Source organism: Leopardus geoffroyi, chromosome B3 (assembly GCF_018350155.1).
Source record: "Leopardus geoffroyi isolate Oge1 chromosome B3, O.geoffroyi_Oge1_pat1.0, whole genome shotgun sequence".
Lineage (NCBI taxonomy): Eukaryota > Metazoa > Chordata > Mammalia > Carnivora > Felidae > Leopardus > Leopardus geoffroyi.
In genome coordinates, this window is record NC_059337.1 from 22,868,872 (window position 1) to 22,892,817 (window position 23,946).

Consider the following 23,946-nt stretch of genomic DNA (forward strand, 5'->3'; position numbering starts at 1 on the left):
CTCCCATAGGTTTGCTGAAGCATTTACTGTAGTCAAATTTGCCAATCTGGTTTTTCAGATTTTTATCAATTATTCCACATGCTTGCTACTGAGGTCCAGGGCAAACATTTAATGAAACTAACCCAATGGTAACATCCTAAAAAGGATTTAAGAAAACTAACCCCTAAAGTTTAGCAAGATGCCAGAATATTGTTGGAAGTCTCTACTGAGTGATTTGTAGCTTTTCTTAAGCCTAATAATTGAAAAGAGAATCACACCCTCACACATAAGCCTCATAAACCTACTCATGACTATTATAATGTACTGTAAATTGTCTTTACAGAAAATTCTGGTCTTCCTTTAAATGTTTAATTCACCAGGTAGCATTCAACTCTGTTAATGGACTGATAAGAATCTTTCTCTTTTAAGTAAAGGGACCAGGATGAAATGGGAAACTATGTTCAGTCCAGATTTCATGAAATTGACAAACCAGTTCTCTTGCACCCTAGATGAGTCACTTAAAAGAAAGACTTCTAAAGTTCTTTATTTTCAACTCTGGAAAATAAAGTCCCATAAATAAATCAAGTACCTCACTGTTTCTGATACTATTGTCAAGAACCAGGACATTAGGAAAAAAACAAAAGCACAAAAACCAAAAAAAAAAAAAAAAAACAAAACCCAAAAACACAACAAACAAACAAACAAACAAACAAAAACTCTCTTCACTGTTGTTCGGAATGCAAACTGGTGCAGCCACTCTGGAAAACAGTGTGGAGTTTCCTCAAACAATTGTAAATAAAATTACCCTACAACTCAGCAATAGCACTACTAAGAATTTATCCAAGGGATACAGGAATACTGATTCATAGGGGCACATGTACCCCAATGTTTATAGCAGCATTTTCAACAATAGCCAAATTATGGAAAGTGCCTAAATATCCATCAACTGATGAATGGATAAAGAAGATGTGGTTTGGGGCGCCTGGGTGGCGCAGTCGGTTAAGCGTCCGACTTCAGCCAGGTCACGATCTCGCGGTCCGTGAGTTCGAGCCCCGCGTAGGGCTCTGGGCTGATGGCTCAGAGCCTGGAGCCTGTTTCCGATTCTGTGTCTCCCTCTCTCTCTGCCCCTCCCCCGTTCATACTCTGTCTCTCTCTGTCCCAAAAATAAATAAACGTTGAAAAAAAAAAAAAAAAAAAAAGAAGATGTGGTTTATATATACAATGGAATACTACTTGGCAATGAGGAAGAATGAAATCAGGCCATTTGCAGCAACGTGGATGGGGGAAGAGAAGGGTAAAAATAGTTACAAACAGAGAGGGGAAGTGGCAAACCATAAGAGACTCTTAAATACAGAGAACATACTGAGGGTGGATGGGGGCGTAGGGGGAGAGGGGAAAATGGGTGATGGACACTGAGGAGGGTACTTGTTGGGATGAGCACTGGATGTTGTATATAAGCAATGAACCAGGGGAATCTACCCCAAAAAACAAGAGCACATTTTACACACTCTTTTTTCACCAATTTGACAACGAATTATTTTTAAAAAATCATATTTAAATAGCTTTTCTGTATGAATTTTTATGTTCAAGTACGTAATATTAGCATAAACAAAATTTCTCAATGATTATAAAAAAAAAGGGGGAGCGCCTGGGTGGCTAGTCGGTTAAGCGTCCGACCTTCGGCTCAGGTCATGATCTCGTGGTTTGTGAGTTTGAGCCCCTCGTCAGGCTCTGTGCTGACAGCTCGGAGCCTGGAGCCTGCTTCAGATTCTGTGTCTCCCCATCTCTCAGCCCCTCCCCTGCTCATGCTCTGTCTCTCTCTGTCTCTCAATAATAAGTAAATGTTAAACAATTTTTTTAAAAAAGAAAAAATTATTAGCAAATTAAGGAATTCAGGTGCTTAAGCCCTCTGGCCAGTCTCTCCAATGTCCTCCTAATTCCCAGTGATGGGGCTCTGAGGAAATACAAGGGTTCTTTCCAATACTTTTTTAATCAGCACAAAGAAACCACTCTCCAGATTGGGAATAAATATCTCCTTATTGACATGGGAGATATATTCTTTGGTGCTCTACCCCACTGCTATAAAGAAGCCACTGCTATAGAATACTAAAACAGTTCAAATACTGGGGATATTAAATAAAACTTAACATGTACCTGTCTCTGAACCTATCCCCCCTTTTTATTTTGGCCCTTTGAGATCTACCAACACTTTTTTCCTTAATTTTCACACCCGTATTCATTTATTGAGATGAAATTTTTAGAAAAGCATCACTTCTTCCAAAATGGAGACATGCTTCTAGAGTTTTTACAGTAGTAATCAAAAGAGCTAACCAGTTAAATTAAATGACCCTAGAACACCTTTTATTTGTTTCATCTCTGATAGTACTATAGCTGAGTCTGGAGACACTGATTATTTGACCCTATTGGATAAGTTTCTGCTCTCTTTAGGGGTGAAACTTTTAAGTGTTATTGGTAGAATCTACAGTGCACCTCCCACAAAGATTCAAATAGATCTTTCAAAACTTCTCCCCAGAATTAATACCCTATAAAGAAGACTTTCAAGGCATCAAACACATAACAGAAAATTACAAGGCTCAAGGCCTCATTATCCTCTGCACTAGTCCCTGTAATACCTGTATTTTACCTGTGAGAAAACCCAATTGCTGAAAATGGAAATCTTTCCAGGACGTTTGAGCAATAAATAACATTTATTATAATTGGCACCCTCTTGTTCCTAATACCCATCAGATACTGACATTCATTCCCACTGAAAGCAACTTTTTTTTACTATAATTGATCTATGCAGTGCCTTTTTCAGTTTTACATTTGATAATCATAGACAATATCTTTTTGCTTTTGGTTGGGAAGAACAGAAATACATTGTGGACAGTAATGCCCCAGGGTATCGCCGAGATTCCTTATTTTTCAGAAATATTAAAAGCTAATTTGAATACTATAAAGCTTTCGGTGGGCTCCACTTTGTTCAATACATGGATTGTTTGCTTTTCTGCTTCTCTTCTCAAACCTCTTCACAGGAAGATAATATCCACCTGTTACAACCTTGTTCCTTTAAGGCCCTACAGGAACTTAAAATCTCCAAAGAAAAAATTGCAGTTTGCTTCAACTCAGGTTCAGTAATTAGGGTATCTGATCTCAGAATAAAAAAAAAAAAAAAACATATTTAGATCCAGAACAAGATCCCTCACAAAGGCTTACTGTTGACAGATCACCTTTTGACTTTCTAAGAAATCTACATGAAATCCTATAATCTATGGTGATTTTTCATGGAATGATGATGATTCTTATTTAAAGGATGAAAATGGTAAGTATTACATTGGACAAGCAATTGCAATTGCTTATTAAGTCATCAAAGCATCATTTTATATATGTGGCTGATTTGGCAGGGCAAGCTGAGTCATAAACCCTTAATTGAAACTTAGGTACTTGTATCTTAGCCATGAATAACACCACAAAAATTTATACCAATAGTCTGTATGCATTTGGGATAGCTCATAAATTCATAATGTTGTGAAAACAATGCAGTTTCCTTACTCAGATGAAAATAAAATTTAAAAAGTCTTCGGTGTCCAAAATGCATTAGATAGCATGCATTTGCTGACAGGTCTCATTATTATTAAGTTTCCTGGGCATTCCAGACTCAACTCTCTGGAGGCTGAAGGGAACCATCTCGCTGATATTTCTGCCAAAACCACTGCTATCAAGAAAACCAGTAGCCAAACTATAACTTAACTAATGTGAGTTCACTCTTTGGTGAATTACAGATAGAGACTACATCAAGTGGAGTTGTCACACAAAGGAAACTTTATTTGCAGCAAATAAGGAAATCACAGAAAGCAACTTCCAAAGCTGTGACAGCTCAAGTAGGGTTGAGTGAGTTTCTTTTATTTAGGGTTAGGATAAATATTCAGAAAGGGGAGTTTTATCATCATATGTCGTGGTGGGCACAAAGTTGTACATATGTATTAAGGAAACATGTCTATACATACATTACATGTTATATTACTGAGGTTTGTGCTCTTCTCTGGACAGAGGTTTTGACATTTTAATGAGGTAGAGGTTAACTGTTGGTCACTTCATGGTCCATCTGTACAGGCATGAATTGTTCAAGCTCAAATTGGCCTAGGCTGGTTGGAGTTCTTCCTGTTGTTTACCGCTAAAAGATAAGGCCAAACACTCCTGTGAAGAAGAAGAGGGTTCAGTGGAGGTCTTTCTGGTAACAAAATCCCTCCCCTAGTTTTATTTTGCTCCTCATTAGTGAGGGGCATCAGGTGAAAGTCGTCTGTAGCTACTTCCTGCTGAACATGGATATAGTCATAGGATTGATAGAAGAGCAGAATTTTTTTCTCAGCTAGTTTTAGATATGTTTGTGGGTCACCGAGTTTAACCCCAAGGTGTTCATACCCTTTTTCTACTACCATCTGTAATTTTATGGCCTCTATGCAGTATGCACAAATTGTACCATACACTTGAGTATGCAAGGTCCAAATAGTTAATAAAAGTAGTAGGATTAGTAGTGACCCCAGAAAGGAAAGAAACCATGTAATACTGGATAGTGCTGTTTTATAGCCTGCAGAACCTCACCAGGGAATTATCTCTTTTGGTTAAAAGTATGTAGCCAAGTTTCCTTGTCCAGAATATTTTTTATATATTTATCTATACTTTACTTGAAGTATTAATATAGGTATAGCATGAGGTGTGTGTGTATATATATATATATATATATATATAAAAATATCTATATAATATAGTTATAATGTTATATAGTTTATAATATATAGTATATAATATATAATATATTATATATAAATATATAATGATAAATTATATATAATTATATATATTATATAAATATATATATATATATATAATTATAATATAATATGGTTTCCCACTTCCATATGCTAATAAGTAGTCTAGGGTCAATCTATTGTCTACCACTGGATTCTAAGGAATCCAAAGAAATGTTTAAGTATTTGAGGGTGTTGCCTATATTTTTATCTAATGGCCCTAGTGTATTAGATTCCTTAGAGTAACTTTATGATATATGAAACTTCCCCAAGTCATGGCTAATCCAAAAGCCAATCCAATGCCAGCCTGGATCAGTCCTAGGGCTTTTTTTCCCATTGAAAAGATTAGTATGATTGCATATGGTAATTCTCCTGGGACTCATTAGACCCAAAGTACATTGTCCAAGAAACTGGACATTATCAATGCACACATGAACAAAAATTGTGAACATAAAATTTCCAGCTGAAGAACAGCCCATTTGAAGCTAATGATTGGGTGATCCACAAATGAATAATATACCCTTGATTGTGTGCAGAATCTGCAGGACTGGGTTGAGTCAAGCCAGTTAAACAACTTGAGGCCCCAGATTGGGCTGCCTCTGCATATAGAAGACAAAGGTCCATTCCATGTGACTGCATGATTTATTTGATCCCAGGTCATCACTGTTAAATGCCTTGGGTGGTAAATAGAGAAGTTCCCCAAATCCTGTAGGTTTGGCCAATCCTGTCCATGCCCTACACTGATCTTTCTGCAGTTGTACTATCATATTCCTTTTCTGAATACCAGCGAGTCTCATTTGAAAATTAATTATCATAAACATTAAAAGGAACTATAGAAAATAGGCCTTCTTGACTACCATTACCTGTATCAGAAGTGCATTTATAACATGTTTTTTGCATTGAGATGCAATTTAAGAATGATATTCTCTTCCACTCCATTTGGTATCATTGATAATAGAAGCAAGATTTACATGTTGAATTTCTCTGTGGCTATGGAAGGGGGAGTTTCAAATGATTTAGGGGAATGCATAACACATTTTATGTCAAGATCATTTATACAGGATGAAATACAGACCTTCCAATTTTGGTTTGTAAATCCAACAGTTCTTTAGGTAGTTTCCCTTTGCTGTGATCTTACTTATACTTACTAGAGAACTTACCTCCCAAGGATGCTTCAGTGTATTTATAGTTTTTGACATCTTTAGGATAATAGTGACAAGAACCAACATGAGGAAGATATTTGTTTTACTTTTTATTTATTTTTTCTTTTTTTTTAAATTTAAATTCAAGTTAGTTGAAACCAATACTGTAATATTGGTTTCAGGAGTAGAATTTAGTGATTCATTACTTAGATATAACATCTAGTGCTCACCCTAACAAGTGCCCTCCTTAATTTCCATCACCCATTTAGTTGATACCACCACCCATCTCCCTTCCAGAAACACGCAGTTTGTTCTGTGTATTTAAGAGTCTCTTATGGATTACCTCCCTCTCTGTTTTTATCTTATTTTCCCTTCCTTTCCCCTATGTTCACCCTTTTTTTGTTTCTTAAATTCCACATATGAGTGAAATCATGTATTTGTATTTCTCTGACTGACTTATTTAGCTTAGCATAATATACTCTAGTTCCATCCACATTGTTGCAGATAGTAAGATTTTATTCTTTTTGATAACCTAGTAATATTCCATTAAGTATATATACACACATACATACACATGTATATCTGTATCTTTATCATCTATCTATATCTATCTATGTCTATATCATCTATTTATATATCTTTCCTTAATTTGGTTACTATTAATAGCACTGCTATAAGCATTGGGGTGTATGTGCCCCTTTGAATCAGCGTATTTGTATTCTTTGGATAAATACCTAGTAGTGTAATTGTTGGGTCATTATTTTTAATTTTTTGAGCTACCTCCATACTGATTTCCAGAGTGGCTGCAGCAGTTTGCATTCCCACCAACAGTGCAAAAGTGTTCTCCTTTCTCTGCATCTTCACCAACACCTGTTGTTTCCTGACTTGTTAATTTTAGGCATTCTGACAGGTGTGAGGTTGTATCTCATTGTGGTTTTGATTTTGTATTTCCCTGATAGTAGGTGTTTGTTTTAAAATCAGAGCAGAGAGAGCAGGAAGAGCTGCCAGCCAGCCACCAGCCCCATAGAGCTCAGCAGGAAGGAGGGTGGGAGCTAGGGAAAGAGAGCAGCAGGAGTAGGAGAAGTGCCAGGTCAGGGAAAGGAAGAAAGAAACTGAGCACTGGAGGAGGAAAAGCCAGTGATTGAGTGAGGGTGCACATGAAAATTCCTGGTAAGTGCTTTAATGACATTGTGATTATTTAGGAGAATGCCCTTCTTCCTGGGGGACAACAACTGAAGAGTTTAGAGCATTTTCATTTGGACCCATGAATGCCCATTGAACAGATACTTGACACCTACATGTAAACTTCAGATCTTAGCACAACCATAAGGCTTGTCCTTTGTGTGGGGAGGAGATAGCTCATGTTCTGTGGAAATGAGCCAGTAGCAACAACTTGATGCAGTTGCTGGATCTGGTTTGGAAGAAGTGGAATTGAGCTGGGAATATTATCTAGAAGAGACAGAGTCCACTGTAATTCCCCATGGATCTTTTAAACATGTGGACACACATTTGCAAAATAGGTTTGATCCTGGGATAAGACTGGGGTGGCTGTGAAAACAGACCTTGAAACCAACTGGGCTGGTCACCACCATCATTACCACCTGTGAGCAGTTGCTCCTCCTCCCCTGCAATAGCTATGGTGATGGCCAGAGGGCAGACTTCTGGTGTGACATCAAGAAGGCTGACTTCTACCTGGTTGAAAGGTGTGAGCAGAATAAGAAGACCATCGAGGGGAGTATAGGTGGCTCAATCGGTTAAGCATCTGACTCTTGGTTTCAGCTCAGGTCATGATCTCATGGTTTGTGAGGTGGAGCCCTGCATCAGGCACTGTGCTGTCATGCAGAGTCTGCCTGAGATTCTCTCTCTTCTTCTCTCTCTGCCCCTCCTCCGCTCTCTCTCTGTCTCAAAATAAATAAACTTTAAAAAAAGACCATTGAAACTCCAGAAGACATCAGAGATAGTGTCTGATTGGGATGAGTTTCTGTGGCAGACCCTGAGGAGAGGTTTCAATCCCCCTGGTGCACTGATAGAGGGCATCTATAATGGAAGGAATCCTTTAGATTTCATTGATCCTGGCTCTAGGTTAGAATGTTAAGCTTTCCAAGACTCACTGATTACTTGATTTTTACTGAAGCGGCATTAGAAAGAACTTGAAAGTTCTGACAATTTTGAGAATTTGGTTGTATTACTTGGATCCATTTCTTCATCAGGTAGGTTGGGCTGCTCGGTGAGGATATGAGCTTTAGCCCCCACTAGCCATCTGACATCTGAAGCCAAATGACAAGAGATTTTGCCAAAGTGAAAGATGAGGAGGAAGAGCAATTGCCATCATACTTATTTAGGGACAAGTCATTAGCACTCATTTATTTTCTGTAAATATGAAATGTGAAGCTGTGGACCCTGGTCACCTTGTGGGATCTCTCCTACTACAGTAGTAAAGCTTTCTTATGAGAAGTACTTCTTGGTGGAAATGGATGATTTGAAATCAGAAAATCATTCAAGGTGATCTTTTGTATGCCATGCCCACAGTCCTGGTATTTTCCCCATGCAATGGAGTCTGAAAAATGCTTTACACCTCAGCCACCCTCCTGGATACCCTGGCCAAGAATTTGATTGAACCAAATACCTCAAACAGTGTGGTGCTGAAACTACTCCCCAGAGGTGCCTTTTTCCACTAATTTCTGAGCATGAATTTAAAGAGAATATGAAGCTTGAGACAGTGAACACTCTTATCCCTGAAGAAGTGTGTGTTGCCACCATTACTGCAGTGAGAGGCTCCTACCTGTGGCTCCAGGTGGGTTCTAAGGAGCTCATACATGAATGTACCATAATTGTAGAATCCATGGATGTATTTCCTTTGGGCTGGTGTGAAACCAATGCCCATGCCCTCAGTGCCCCTAACAGAACACAAGTACACAAATGGAGGAAATTTTTCTGGTTCAATCAGAAAAACAAATGCCATCCTCCAGCACTGTCAATGAGAGCCTGATGAATTAAGAGCAGAACTCCCCAGATGATTAATGTAAAACGACACTTTACAAGGATATACTTCAACCACCTTGCTTCTCAGGGCTATATCTTAACTAAGAATCCATGAGCTGCCTCAATTTGTAGGACATGGTAACTATATTCTGGTCCTCAGAGAGGTACTCACTTTACTTATCAAGCAGCCTATAAACCCAGTCTTGTCCTTCAAGAGTTGCAGCTGAATAAATATTCTGTGTGGCATGGATGTAGGGAGGTTCTAAAAGTCAAATACAAAGGAAAGAGTTACTGGGCTACTGCTGAGGTAGTGAAGATAGTGGGTTTGGTGCCTGAGTTCTGCTGTCAAACCTACATCAGACTGGAGATCTGTCCTAATCTCCCCATCCCTTGGGTGGTTCTTACCAAGTATTCTTAGAACTGCTATGTGCTTACAAAGACCAGTATACACACTGTATGGGAAGAAGAAAAATAAAAGAATTGGGAGGCCACCTGGTGAGCATAGTAAGTTAGCATGTGCCCTGAAAAAAAAAAAAAAAAAAGAGGAGGAAGAGGTAGAAAAATATTTTGACCCATAGAAGAAATACTCCTCTGCATCTGTTGATAACGCCTCAGGAGGCTTGCCCCAGGGAAGTGGGAGTGAAAATGAGGATGACCCAGATGTAAAGGAGGAGGATTCCCTAAGTGAAGGCAATATATCTGAGCAATAGGACGAGCTATAGGAAGAGTCAGAAGTGTCAGAAAAAAAAAATCATGTTCCTCTTCTCCCATCCAAAACGAGATATATGCATTGGGGCATCCAGATAGACAAGAAAAAAAGAGATTCACACTTTTTCATTTTCTGATGATGAGAATAAACCTCCTTCACCAAAGGATTGAAGCTGCTGAAAGGCTTCACCTGGACAGTAACCCCCGAAGTGGCAAGTGACAGATATTGTGTTCATCATATACATTGATCATGCTCCATTAACAAGAATATTTCTAGACCAGGAAATTGATGGGCAGGCCCTGCTGCTCCTTACCCTCCCAAGAGTGTGTGGGCTTAAAATTGGGCCCTGAAATCGAACTCTGCCATCACATAGAGAGGGTCAAGTTTGCTTTTTATGAACAGTTTGCTGTTCTAAGTTTATGCACTTAGAAGGACAACTGAAGTGGACTGTGTCTTTGAAACACAAATGTAGCAAATACTCCTCCCCACTCTACGAGTGAAGCTGAAACAGTCCTGGGAGTTTTGGCCCTGCAGAGTTGGCTTGGTCTCTGCACTTTCAGGGAAAGAGGGCCCACATTGAGGAAGCAAATCCTGCATAGAAGTGGCTATCCTGCCAGGGTAAATGTGGGCATCTCTTGGTCAGAGGGTTGCAGTTTCAAAGAAGATAAAGGTTGTGAAGAAAAGATTCATGTAAAAAGAATAAGCATTTCCAGAGGTGTAGCATGGAAATGAAGAAAAATTTAGTCTGCTGGGAAGCACCTTTATTGTTGTTTTCTTTTTGTTTGGTTCCTTCCCATTGTAGACTGAAACTTGTTCTCTGCTTTCTCTTTCTTGGAAACAGTCAACATAGATTTAAGTTAGCAGTGATTTGGGACTGTGGCTAAGGCACATCAGTGCTTCATTGTCATTGTGTTTTTAAGCTCTTTAAAATTAAAACACTTCATTTTGGGATGATTATGTGGCTCTAGGGTTTTGAATTGTACAGTCACACTTTGCTCCATTTTAAAATCTATTCATAAGGAAAAAATAAAATCAGATCCAAGTAGGGGAGACTAGAACATTAAATAATTTGCCATGTATTAACAATAAGCTGTAACATTTATTATCAAATAGTCTCAGAGACAATGATTTAATCTTTTGTTTTTAATTTCCATTTTCTTTTATTTAATTTATATCCAAGTTACTTAGCATATAGTACAACAATTATTTCAGGGGTAGATTCCTTAATTCCCTTACCCATTTAGAGCATTCCCCCTCCCACAACCCCTCCAGTAACCCTCTGTTTGTGCTCCATATTTAAGAGTCTCTTCTGTTTTGTCCGCATCCCTGTTGTTATGTTGTTTTTGCTTCCTTTCCCTTATGTTCATCTGTTTTGTATCTTAAAGTCCTCATACGAGTGAAGTCATATGATATTTGTCTTTTTCTGACTGACTAATTTCGCTTAGCATAATACCCTCTAGTTCCATCCACCTAGTTGAAAATGGCAAGATTTCATTCTTTTTGATTGCTAGTAATACTCCATTGTGTGTGTGTGTGTGTGTGTGTGTGTGTGTGTAAACACACCACATCTTCTTTATCCATTCATCCATCAATGGACATTTGGGCTCTTTCCATACTTTGGCTGCTGTTGATAGTGCTGCTATAAACATTGGGGTGCATGTGTCCTTTTGAAACAGCACACCTGTATCTCTTGGATAAATACCTAGTAGTGTAATTGCTGGGTCTTAGGGTAGTTCTATTTTTAGTTTTTTGAAGAACCTCCATACTGTTTTCCAGAGTGGCTACACCAGCTTGCATCCCCACCAACAATGCAAAAGAGATCCTCTTTCTCAGCATCCTTGCCAACACTTGTTGTTGCCTGAGTTGTTAATGTTAGCCATTCTGACAGGTGTGAGGTGGTATCTCATTGTGGGTTTGATTTGTATTTCTCTGATGATAAGTGATATTGAGCATTTTGTCATGTGTCGGTTGGCCATCTGGATGTCTTCTTTGGAGAAATGTCTATTGATGTCTTTTGCCCATTTCTTCACTGGATTATTTGTTTTTTGGGTGTTGAGTTTGATAAATTCTTTATAGATTTTGGATACTAATCCTTTATCTGATATGTCGTTTGCAAATATCTTCTCCCATTCTGTTGGTTGCCTTTTAGTTTTGCTGAATGTTTCCTTTACTGTGCAGAATCTTTTTATTTTGGTGAGGTCCCAATAGTTAATTTTTGCTTTTGTTTCCCTTGCCTCTGGAGACGTGTTGAGTAAGACGTTGCTGCAGGCAAGATCAGAGAAGTTTTTGCCTGCTTTCTCCTCGAGGATTTTGATGGCTTCCTGTCTTACATTGAGGTCTTTCATCCATTTTGAGTTTATTTTTGTGTATGGTGTAAGAAAGTGGTCCAGGTTAATTCTTCTGCATGTCGCTGTCGAGTTTTCCCAGTACCATTTGCTAAAGAGACTGTCTTTATTTCACTGAATATTCTTTGTTGCTTTGTCAAAGGTCAGTTGGCCATACGTCTGTAGGCCTGGAAGCAAACAATAAGACTGAGTAAACAAGAAGAGCGGAACTAGTAACAGATAGAAATTACTGTAGTATAGGGTCGCCCGGGTGGCTCAGTTGGTTGAGCATCCGACTTCAGCCCAGGTCATGATCTCACAGTTCATAAGTTCGAGCCCTGTGTCGGGCTCTGTGCTGACAGCTCAGAGCCTGGAGCCTGCTTCAGATTCTGTGTCTCCCTCTCTCTCTGCCCTATCCCCATTCATGCTCTGTCTCTCTCTGTCTTAAATAAAACATTAAAAAATTTTTTTAAATAAAAAAAGAGAAATTACTGTGGTATAAATCTGAACACCCATAGCCATTGAGGCTCTGCTCATCTTGTGATTGTCTTCTTAATACAAGTTTTAGGTCAGTGACTGGCTTACAGGGTTGTTTATCGTCATGTGGTTGCTGGTAGCATGTACTGCTGGGTCTTGGTGTAGATGCCTTTTTATTCTATTATGATGGATCCGAGTTACAACTCCCTTTAATTTCATTTCATTTCATTTCATTTCATTTCATTTCATTTCATTTCATTTTATTGTAAAGTTTTTATTTTAATTCCAGTTAGCTAATGTACAGTATTATATAAGTTTCAGGTGTGCAATATAGCCATTCAATACTTCTATACATCACTCGGTACTCATCATGACAAGTGTGCTTCTTAATCCCCATCGCCTATTTCACCCATTTCCCCACCCACCTCCTCTTTGTAACCATGAGTTTTTTCTTCATAGTTAGAGTTTGTTTCTAGGTTTTTCTCTCTCTCTCTGTCTCTCTGTCTCTCTTGCTTGTTTGTTTTGTTTCTTAAATTCCACATATGAGAAAAATCATGAGTAAAATCATATGGTATTTGTCTTTCTCTGACTGACTTGGTTCACTTAGCATTATACTCACTAGCTCTATCCATGTCAAATGGAGGTTACAGTCTTCCTGAAGACTTCAGTCTGCAATGGCACAATTTCATTATTTTTATGGCTGAATTATATATATACAGGGCCTTGTCCATATAGGTGGATGGTTGTTGTCCTGGAGTGACCCACTTTTCCAAATTTTGAGGTATACCCAGTCCCCAGGTATATATGGGTGAAATTTAGTTTTGGTGGGTGGAGGGAGGTAGTTTTCCATTCTTGTTGATTACATTCACCATCTTTCATAGCTAATTATATGCTTAATGGCTAGCTAAACCTCCATGTCTGGGTGAGGAGGAGTCAAGATATTTTGTAAAGGGCCTCCCACTTGTCATTTTGAATAGACCAAGCTTTAGTTTGTGCTTTGAGGCAGCTCTCCTTCTGGTAAGAACCACTTGTAGTAACTTTAACCAATTTTTCTGTGTTTCCTGGCATAGCTTTGGCAGGGTCTTTTTCAGAGTTATGTTAGCCTGTTCTGTCCTCCTGGAAGACTTAGGTCTCCAGGTAGACTCTAACCTCAATTTGATATTTAAGGCTTTTCTTACCTCAGAAATGATTTGTTTTAATTTTTATGTATTTTTTTATAGTATTTTTTTTCAACGTTTATTTATTTTTGGGACAGAGAGAGACAGAGCATGAACGGGGGAGGGGCAGAGAGAGAGGGAGACACAGAATCAGAAACAGGCTCCAGGCTCTGAGCCATCAGCCCAGAGCCCGACGCAGGGCTCGAACTCACGGACCGCGAGATCGTGACCTGGCTGAAGTCGGACGCTTAACCGACTGCGCCACCCAGGCGCCCCTTATGTATTTATTTTTTAAATTATAGTATAATTAACATACAGCGTTATATTAGTTTCATATGTACAATATAGGGATTCAATAATTCTATACATTATTCAGTACTCTAGAAAGTAAAATAGTAAGTGAAATAAAAGAAAGAAAATTACCCTATGATTTCACTCATATGTGGAATTTAAGAAACAAAACAAATTTTAAAAAAGACCAAAATACTAAGTAATTTTTGAAGGTCAATTGCCAAGGTCATTCAAAATTAAGGATTATTATTATTATTATTTTATTAAGGCTTTTGTTACTTTATTAGCTCTTTCTATCCTTTAAGCAAAGGCCTCAGACCATGAAGTGAATGTATCCACAAACAGAAAAAGCACTGGCATTACAGTAAAGTCCGTTCACAGATACTCCCCTGGCATTATCCCCCAGATCTGTATTGCTATAGCTAGAGGGGGTAACAAAGGTCTGGATCATACATTATATATCTGGCATTAGGCACATTGGTTTGTTATTTTCTCAGTAAGTTCCTTCATTCCCGGGGTGCTCATAATCTTTATTAATCACATGTATAGAGCTTCCCTATCATAAAAGGCTGGGTCATGTATACTCTTAAGGAGTCCCTAAGGAGTCTGATTAGGTACCCAGATTCTCATATTGTCATTTGTCATTCATTCTCTGATTATTTGAGATAATTGATAGCCTAATTTGATACCTTCTTTTATCTCATTCTAGGAATATGCTTGAGTGAGCGTATATAGTGGTAGGGAGGGAATTAATGGCATTTGTAAAATCTTCCCAGAGTTGGTGGGCTTATCTGAAGCCACATCAGCCATATTATTTTCCTTTATTACTTCTGAATGTCCTTTTTGATGACCTCTGCAACGAACCATTGACAATTATTTAGGCTTAGATACTGCTTCTAGAAGCCTGTGGATTTCCTTGCCATATTTAATTTCTTTATTTTTACTATTTAACAGTTTTCTTTCCCTCCATATGGCTTCACAGGAATGTATTACAGAGAAGACATATTTAGAATGAGTGTAAATAGTTAACATCTTGTTTTTCTCCAGTTCTAGTGCTCTGGTTAGAGTAATTATTTCTCTGTTTTGTGCTGAGGTGCCTGGGACCAGTATCTTAGACTCTACAAGAGTATTTAGGAGAACTACTGCATATCCTGCCCTCCTTAGTCTGTTTTCCATAAAACTGCTAACATCTACAAATAATATTTCCACTGCACTGGACAGAGGCTCACTCTGGAAATCTTTGTGACTAGAGTAAACTTGATCAACTACTTATGGAAAATCCTGGGTATCTCAGTGATAAAGGTTGGAGTGGCTGGATTTAAGGTGTGACATGGCTTTAGCTTTATCTGGGGTTTATTTATCATCACGGCCTGATATTTTAGTATTCTATTTGGAGACAGCCACAGACATCCCTTGATTTCTAGTAAACTAGAAGCCTGGTGTGCGGTCCAAACTATCATAAGCTGGTCTGTAGTTAGTTCCCCTTCTTTTTTTAAGTTTATTTATTTATTTTGAGGGTGGAGGGGCAGAGACAAAGAATCCGAATCACGTTTCGTGCTGTTAGCACAGAGCCCCACAAAAGTCTCTATCTCAGTTACCCCGAGATCATGACCTGAACGAAGATCAAGATTTGGACTCAGAGGAGTTGAGATGGCAGAGCAGTATGGAAACCCTGATCTTGTCTTATCCCTGAAACACAACTAGATTAGCACCAAACAATTTTGAACACCTAGGAAATTGATCAGAGGATCAATGCAACAGTCTGCATAACTTGAGCCACAGAACTTGACAGGTACATGGTGTACAGAGGTGAATTGGGGGTAGAGGCTACAGAGGGTAAGAATCCTAGAGAGGAGAGAGTACAGAGAGTAAGAGAAAGGGAGAGAGTGTGGCACAATGGGATTGTGTAAGAAAAGCATTCCCCACAAAAGTAGCTGAAAATAAATAGAAAGAAAGAGTGAAAACACTCACAGGGGGCTGAACAAAATATGCTCCACTAAGCCACTGACAGGGAGGAAAGAGCGGGTTTCAATGACATAAGGATTCTATAAAGAGTGGAGCGCAGAGTGTGAAGTTTTGGAGTTCAATGCCTGGCGATTCTTTGGTGAGGAAGTAGGGAGAATCCCTGGGAGCAGGCAGTATGTTTTGAGGGGTCTGTGTAACACACAGGGAAAAGTGATTCTCCTGTTTGGAGTGAATTTGGTATAGGCCATATGGCCTCAGCATAAGCAAAGGTCCCAACAGACACCAGAGAGCAACCACATTTGCTGCTGTTGGGACAAAGACACCAAAGTGCAGCAAAACCTGATGCCAGCTGTGTGTTGTGATTTGCCATAATCTCTGAACCTCAGCCACTGCACAATCACATGAATGTTTTCTGGGGCAAGTGGCACCAGGCCATTGCTCAGTCAGATCCTCCCTTAGACAGCATGGGTCCAAACAAGTGTGAGGTTTTGAAACACAAATTCATCTGAGATAAAACCCTGGAGGGAGGTGATGCCTGGCAGGGGACAGCTTGGACACAGACATTGTAGCAGCAGGGAGTGAGCACAGGCCTGAGACAAAAGAGAGGAACTTGAGTCCAAGTCAGTGAGAGTGAAAGTTCCTGCACCAGAGACTGGGGAGCTGGGTGAAGCTATCTTTACCTCTCCTGCATGTGGGCATGTGTGCACACACGTGTCCATACACATGGTTCCACCCCAGTAAGATAAGCAGTGCCACCTAGTGGAGAACAGAGCCATTACATGAAGCCCCGCCCAACTGTGCCCTCCAAGCACATCCCCCAGGAGACTAGTACAAATCCCTCCACCCGCAGTGTGTATGGACTATAGAGTCCTTCATACTTTCAGTCCTAGGGGAAATTGGATGTAATTTCATCCAGGATTCATTCTGCTTGCAGGATCTTTTATTTGTTAATTTTCTTTGTTTCTGTTTTTGCTTATTTTTTTTCTTCTTTCTTTCTCTTTATTGGATACAGAAAGAGAAAAAAAATATTTTATTTGTTACTTTACTTTTTATTTTTTTAATGTTTTATTCTATTTAATTTTGGTTATTATATATATATATATATATATATAGTAATGTTTATTTATTTTTGAGAAAGAGAGAGGGACAGAGCATGAGTGGGGGAAGGGTAGAGAGAGAGGGAGACACAGAATCTGAAGCAGGCTGCAGGCCTTGAGCTGCCAGCACAGAGCCCAACGTGGGGCTTGAACTCATGAACTGTGAGATCATGACCTGAGCCAAAGTCAGACACTTAACTGACTGAGCCACCCAGGCTCCCCTATATAATATTTTTCTAACTAAAAAAATTTTCTTACCTATTTTTTTTCTTTCCGTTTTCTCTCCATTAAGCTTTTTCAACAAGCAGAATGAAACACCTCTAGGATCTATCTTCATTTATTTAATTTTTTGTTTTGTTTTTTAATTTTTTAATTTAATTTTTTAAGTATTATTTTTTCTTTCTCCAAAATAAAAAAAAAAAAATGAAATTCACACCAAAAGAAAAACAGAAAGAAATGATGGCCCAAGACTTAATAAATACAGATATAAGTAAGATGTCTGAAATAGAATTTAAAACCATGACTATGAGAATAGTAGCTGGGGTTGAAAAACACATAGAAAACAGCAGAGAATCCCTTTCTGTGGAGATAAAAGAACTAAAATCTAGTCAGGCCAAAAATAAAAATGTTATAACTGAGATGCAATCTTGAATCAATGCCACAACAGCAAGGATGGATGAAGCAGAGTAACGAATCAGCGATGTAGAAGATAAAATTATGGAAAATAATGAAGCAGGAAAAAAGAGGGAAACAAAGGCAAAAGATCATGATACAAGACTTAGATTACTCAGTGACATTAACAAGTAATAACATCTGAATCATAGGACTCCCAGAAGATTAAGAGAGAAAAGGGGTCAAAAGATTTATGTGAACAAATTATACTGGAAAACTTTCCTTATCTGTGGAATGATACAGACATCAAAATCCAAGAAGCACAGAGAACTCCCAGTAGATTAAACAAACACTGACCATCACCAAGGTGTATCGAAGTCAAATTCACAAAACACACAGGCAAGGAAAGAATTATGGAAACAGCAAGGGAAAAAAGTCCTTAACCTATAAGCAAAGACAGACCAAATCTGCAGAATAGACCACTATCCACAGAAACGTGGCAGACCAGAAAGTAATGACAGGATATATTCAAAGTGCCGAACTGGAAAAATTGTGCAGCCAATAACTCTTTATCCACAAGGCTGCCATTCAAAATAGAGGGAGAGATAAAGACTTTCCCAGAGAAACAAAAACTGAAGGAATTTGTGATCACTAAACCAGCCCTGCAATAAATTTTATGGATAGGTCTTTGAGTGGAGAAAAGACAAAACAAAACAAAAAAGACCAAAAACAAAAAAGACTAGAAAGGACCAGAGAGAATCACCAGAAATACCAGCTCTACAGGCAACACAATGGAACTAAATTCATATCTTTCAGTATTGACTCTAAATGGACTAAATGCTCCAATAAAAAGACATAATGTATCAGAATGACTTAGAAAACAAGATGCATGTACATGCTGCTTACAAGAGACTCATTTTAGACCTAAAGACAACTGCAGATTGAAAGTAAGCAGATGGAGAACCATCTATCATGCTAATGATCATCAAAGGAAAGCTGGATTAGCCATACTTATATCAGACAAACTAGATTTTAAAATAAAGACTGTAACAAGAAATGAAGAATGGCATTATATCATAATTAAGGGTTCTACCTACCAAGAAGAAATAACAACTGTAAATACTTATCTGCCCAACGTGGAAGCACCCAAATATATAAAGCAATTAACCACAAACATAATGAGATTCATTGATAATACTACCATAATAGTAGGGGACTTCAACACATCACTTACAACAATGAATATATCATGGAAGCAGAAAAATCAACAAGAAAACAATGGCTTTGGATGACACACTGGACTGGATGTATTTAACAGATAGAGTTAAACATTTCATCGTAAAGCAGCTGAATATATATTCTTCTCCAACGCACATGGAACATTCTCCAGAAAAGATCACATACTGGGTCACAAATCAGTCCTCAACAAGTACAAAAAGATAGAGATCATACATTCCATATTTTCAGACCACAACACTATGAAACTCAAAATTAACCACAAGAAAAAATTGGAAAGACCATAAATTCTTGGAGATTAAATAACATTCTATTGAAGAATGAAGGTATTAACCAAGAAATTAAAGAGGAAATGTAAAAGTACATGGAAGCAAATGAAAATGAAAACGTGAGAGCCCAAAACCTCTGGGATGCAGCAAAGGCAGTCCTAAGAGGGAAGTATATATCAATCCAGCCTTCCTAAAGAAGGAGGAAAGGGCTCAGATTTATCTAACCTTAAACCTGAAAGATATGGAAAAAGAACAGCAAATAAAACCCAAAACGAGCAGAAGAAGGGAACGAATAAAAATTAAAGCAAAAATCAATGTTAACAAGCAACAACAACAAAAAGAACCACACTAGAACACATCAAGGAAACCAGGAGCTCATTCTTTGAAAGAATTAAGAAAATTGATACACCCCTAACCAGATTGGTCAAAAAGAAAAAGGAAAGGACCCAAATAAAATCACTAATAAAGAGGAGAGATCACAACCAACACCACAGAAATACAAACAATTATAAGAAAATTTTATGTGCAAACATAACCCAACAAATTGGGCAATATGGAAGAAATGGGTAAATTCCTAGAAAGATATAAACTAACAAAACTAAAAGAAGAAGAAATTAAAAAATTTTAACAGACCCATAACCAGTAAAAAAGTTTAATCAGTAATCAAAACTCTCCCAAAAAACAAGAGTCCAGGGCAAGAAGACTTTCCAGGAGAATTCTACCAAACACTGAAAAAAGAGTTAACACCGCTTCTTTTGAAGCTGTTCCAAAAAATGGAAATGGAAGGAAAAGTTACAAACTCATTCTGTGAGGCCAGCATTACTTTGATTCCAAAAAACAGACTTCACTAAAAACAAGAACTACAGACAAAGTTCCCTGATGAACATGGATGCAAAAATTCTCAACAAGATACCAGCAGACAGGCTTGAACAATACTTTAAAAGAATTATTCACTTAGATCAAGTGGAATTTATTCCTGGGATGCAGGGATGGTTCAATATCAACAAATTAATCAATGTGATACATCACATTAATGAAAGAAAGGATAAGAACCACATGATTTTCTCAATAGATGCAGAAAAAGCATTTGACAAAATACAGCATCCTTGCTTGATAAAAACTAGAAGGAACATACCTCAAGATGATAAAGATGATACAAAAGACCCACAGGTATCATCATCCTCAATGGGTAAAAACTGAGAGCTTTCTCCTTAAGGTCAGGAACACAACAGGGATGTCCATTCTCACTTCTCACCACTACTTTTCAACATAGTGTTGGAAATCCTAGATTCAGCAATCAGACAATAAAAAAAAAAAATAAAAATAAAAGGCATCCAAATCGGCAAGGAGGAAGTCAAACTTTCACTTTTTGCAGAGGAAAAGTGAAATCTATCTATCTATCTATTTTGAGAGAGGGAGAAAACATAAGTGGTGTAGAGGCAGAGACAGAGGTAGACAGAAAAATCCCAAGCAGGCTCTGCACTGTCAGCACCGAGCCCGATGCGTGTCTCAAAACCCATGAACCATGAGATCGTGACCTGAGCTGAAATCAAGATTTGGCCACCCAGGTGCCCCTAGGGACTTGGATTTTTAATTTGTTCTGTTTCCAACTCATTGTGCCCTCATACTTAACAAAAATGTCTCACACTAAAAGAAAAACAACACACTCTGGCACATAAAAGAAATATATTTTTTAAGAACTTTGATCCTATTTCACAGTTCAAAGTCTTCAGAAACATCTTGTCTTTCCTTTTCCTGAGACTCCTTTTGTCTTACAGTTTTCATTAGAAAGGACACCATTTTGGGTATTAACACAGAAAAAGGTGTTCTGGTATGAGTAAAAATTTTACTGGCTGTCTTTCCACCATTAAGGTTATATAGATGTGAGGGTCTGATTTTCCAAGACCAACTGGAGAGCCCATGACCCGATTATATCTCATCTTCAGTGAGGAACAATTAAAATAATTCAGTTTTTCTCTTCCCCCTTCCCTTTCAGGTTTGGACAATCCCATTTCCAATGCCTCTCCTGCTTACAATCTGCATATTGATTGGACCTCAAATTTGTTGGTACCCTCTTGGTCCCATGGAGGGAGCACACAATGCTCACCTATAGTGTCTTTTCCTCTCATTGGTTACTTTGTGCAGCTGTAGAGCTACTCCAATTAGATCAGCTTGTTTTTCCATTTTCTTGTTTTCTTTCTCTCCCTCCATCACATCCTGATTATTGTACACCCTGAAAGCTGACTCTATGAGCTGAGTGGGATTAGTGTGGAATCTAGAGCCAAGTTTTTTTTTTAATATATGAAATTTATTGTCAAATTGGTTTCCATACAACACCCAGTGCTCATCCCAAAAGGTGCCTTCCTCAATACCCATCACCCACCCTCTCCTCCCTCCCACCCCCCATCAACCCTCAGTTTGTTCTCAGTTTTTAACAGTCTCTTATGCTTTGGTAGAGCCAAGTTTTGAAGTTTCCTATGGATTTCTGGAGCACTTTGAGATGTGAACTAGGTACTGAAAACCACTTGACTACCTTAAGCCTTCCAAGTTTGTAATCCATGTCAGGCAATCCTGAAGCCTTTCCAAAAAGACTGATGGATTCTTAACTGTCCCTTGTTGACTCTCCCTTAATTTTGACAAGTTTATAGGAGATATAATAATCTCTTGCACAGCTTTAAAAAGAAGGTTATGAAAGCACCCTAAACTCTCTCTCCCATCAAAGGAGTTAGGATTCCATTCAGAGTCAGCATCCAGCACTGTCTCTTCACTTGGTCTCTAAGAGCCTGATCTGGCTGATATTCTGTATCAGCTTATTCCCTGGCTTTTGCTAGCAAAGATTTTTCTTCTGCCATTAGAAGAGTGGTTAGAAAAGCTTAAAAGTCTTCCCAGGTCAGATTGTGCGTAGAAAAGATACCTTGCATTGAATTTATAAACTCAATGTGGTTAGCCCATACCCCTTTGGTGTGTGACTTCCAATTGTATATGTCTGAAGTATAAAATCGGAATTGCACACTGATAAGATACCTGTTTCCAACAGGTACTTGCCTCAGTGAAAGTATTCAAGTCTCAGACTTAAAACTGGTCTCTAAACTGGAAGTGATATCTGGTAAGGGAGGATAAAACGATACAGGAGAAGTCAGAAATTGATTTGGGGGCATTAATAAAGATTAAGGGCAGGCGCTGACATAGCTGAAGGAGCTGGGGTCTGAGTGTCAGGGGAATAAGGGAGGAACTCATTAGGACCCAGTGGCCAATTTAGAGGTAGAGGCAGGGATTGGGAAAAAAGACCTCTAACTTTATGTGGACCTGAAGGAGTGGGTCTTCTTCATCATTTACGTATTTTTTTTTAATTTTTTAATGTTTATTTATTTTTGAGAAAGACAGGCAGAGCGCATGTGAGGGAGGGGTAGAGACAGAGGGAGACACATAATCTGAATCAGGCTTCAGGCTCTGAGCTGTCAGCACAGATCCTGATGCAAGGCTCAAACTCACAAACTGTGAGATCACAACCTGAGCTGAAGTTGGACGCTTAACTGACTGAGCCATCCAGGCACACCATCAAACTGGTATTTTAGTATAGAAAGCATTTTTTTAGGATTTTAGCTTTGGTTTTTAGTTTAAAAATTTTACATTTCCCTTGTATGTATATTGATATTTCCCTCATTTTGATATAATGCCATAAAGCACTGAATATATGCAATCCCATCCCATTTTTTCCTCTTAAAAAAAATAAGCCCATTTGCAATCTCATACTAAAATTTAAGTTTCCATTTTCTGGCCACTTCTCTTCATGCTCCAAAACGTATTGTGGCTAGGCTGTTTCATAGGAGAAAATCATCTGATTTGGGGATGGGGAGGTACCTGAATGTTTTCCAATTCTGGATAATACAGCTCAATGGGTTTACTTTTGTATAAAGCTTGTGCTTTGGATATTCTTCAATCCTTTCTTAGGATCTCCTTGCACCCTCCCAAAGGTTAGTGATGACACAAATATCACATGATCTTGCCCACAATATGTTTGAGACTTGGCAGACTTGAAACCAGGCCCACAAGGAAAGAGGGGAAATGTCAGGGTGTTCAAGTGGCTCTGCATAGTCTTGTATTAAAGAGTAGGGAGCAGTACATAGGCTGCTTCCTCAACTCCCTCAACACCTGGGTAGTCCCAAAGAGTGTACTCAGGAAGTGGCTCGGGAAAGCCTGACTTAGATTCAGTAATTCAAAGTGCACTTTCTTCCTTAGGAGGAAAAAGAAAAGCTCATGACAAGTTCCGTCTGATGTCTTGGTAGGGGTCCCAGAGGGAGGGCTCCCTGGACAACAGTTCTTCTTCTTCTTTTTTTTTTTTTTAATTTTATTATTTCTTTTTAATTTACATCCAAATTAGTTAGCATATAGTGAAACAATGATTTCAGGAGTAGATTCCTTAGTGCCCCTTACTAATTTAGCCCAACCCCACTCCCACAACCCTTCCAGTAACCCTCTGTTTGTTCTCCATGTTTATGAGGCTCTTATGTTTTGTCCCCCTCCCTGTTTTTATATTATTTTTGCTTTCCTTCCCTTATGTTCATCTGTTTTGTCTCTTAAAGTCCTCGTATGAGTGAAGTCATTTGATATTTGTCTTTAAAACTCTGACTAATTTCACTTAACATAATACCCTCCAGGTCCATCCACATAGTTGCAAATGGCAAGATTTCATCCTTTTTGATTGCTGAGTAATACTCTATTGTATATATATACCACATCTTCCTTATCCATTCATCCATCTATGGACAGTTGGGCTCTTTCCATACTTTGCTTCTTGTTGATAGTGCTGCTATAAACATTGGGGTGTACGTGTCCCTTCAAAACAGCACAACTATATCCCTTGGATAAATACCTAGTAGTGAAATTGCTGGGTTGTA

General features: G+C 38.5%; 1 pseudogene; it reads left to right on the plus strand.

The window, feature by feature from the left end:
* The first annotated feature begins 7,303 nt into the window (after window positions 1-7,303).
* Window positions 7,304-10,049, plus strand: LOC123583608 (annotated as a pseudogene).
* The last annotated feature ends 13,897 nt before the right edge of the window (window positions 10,050-23,946 follow it).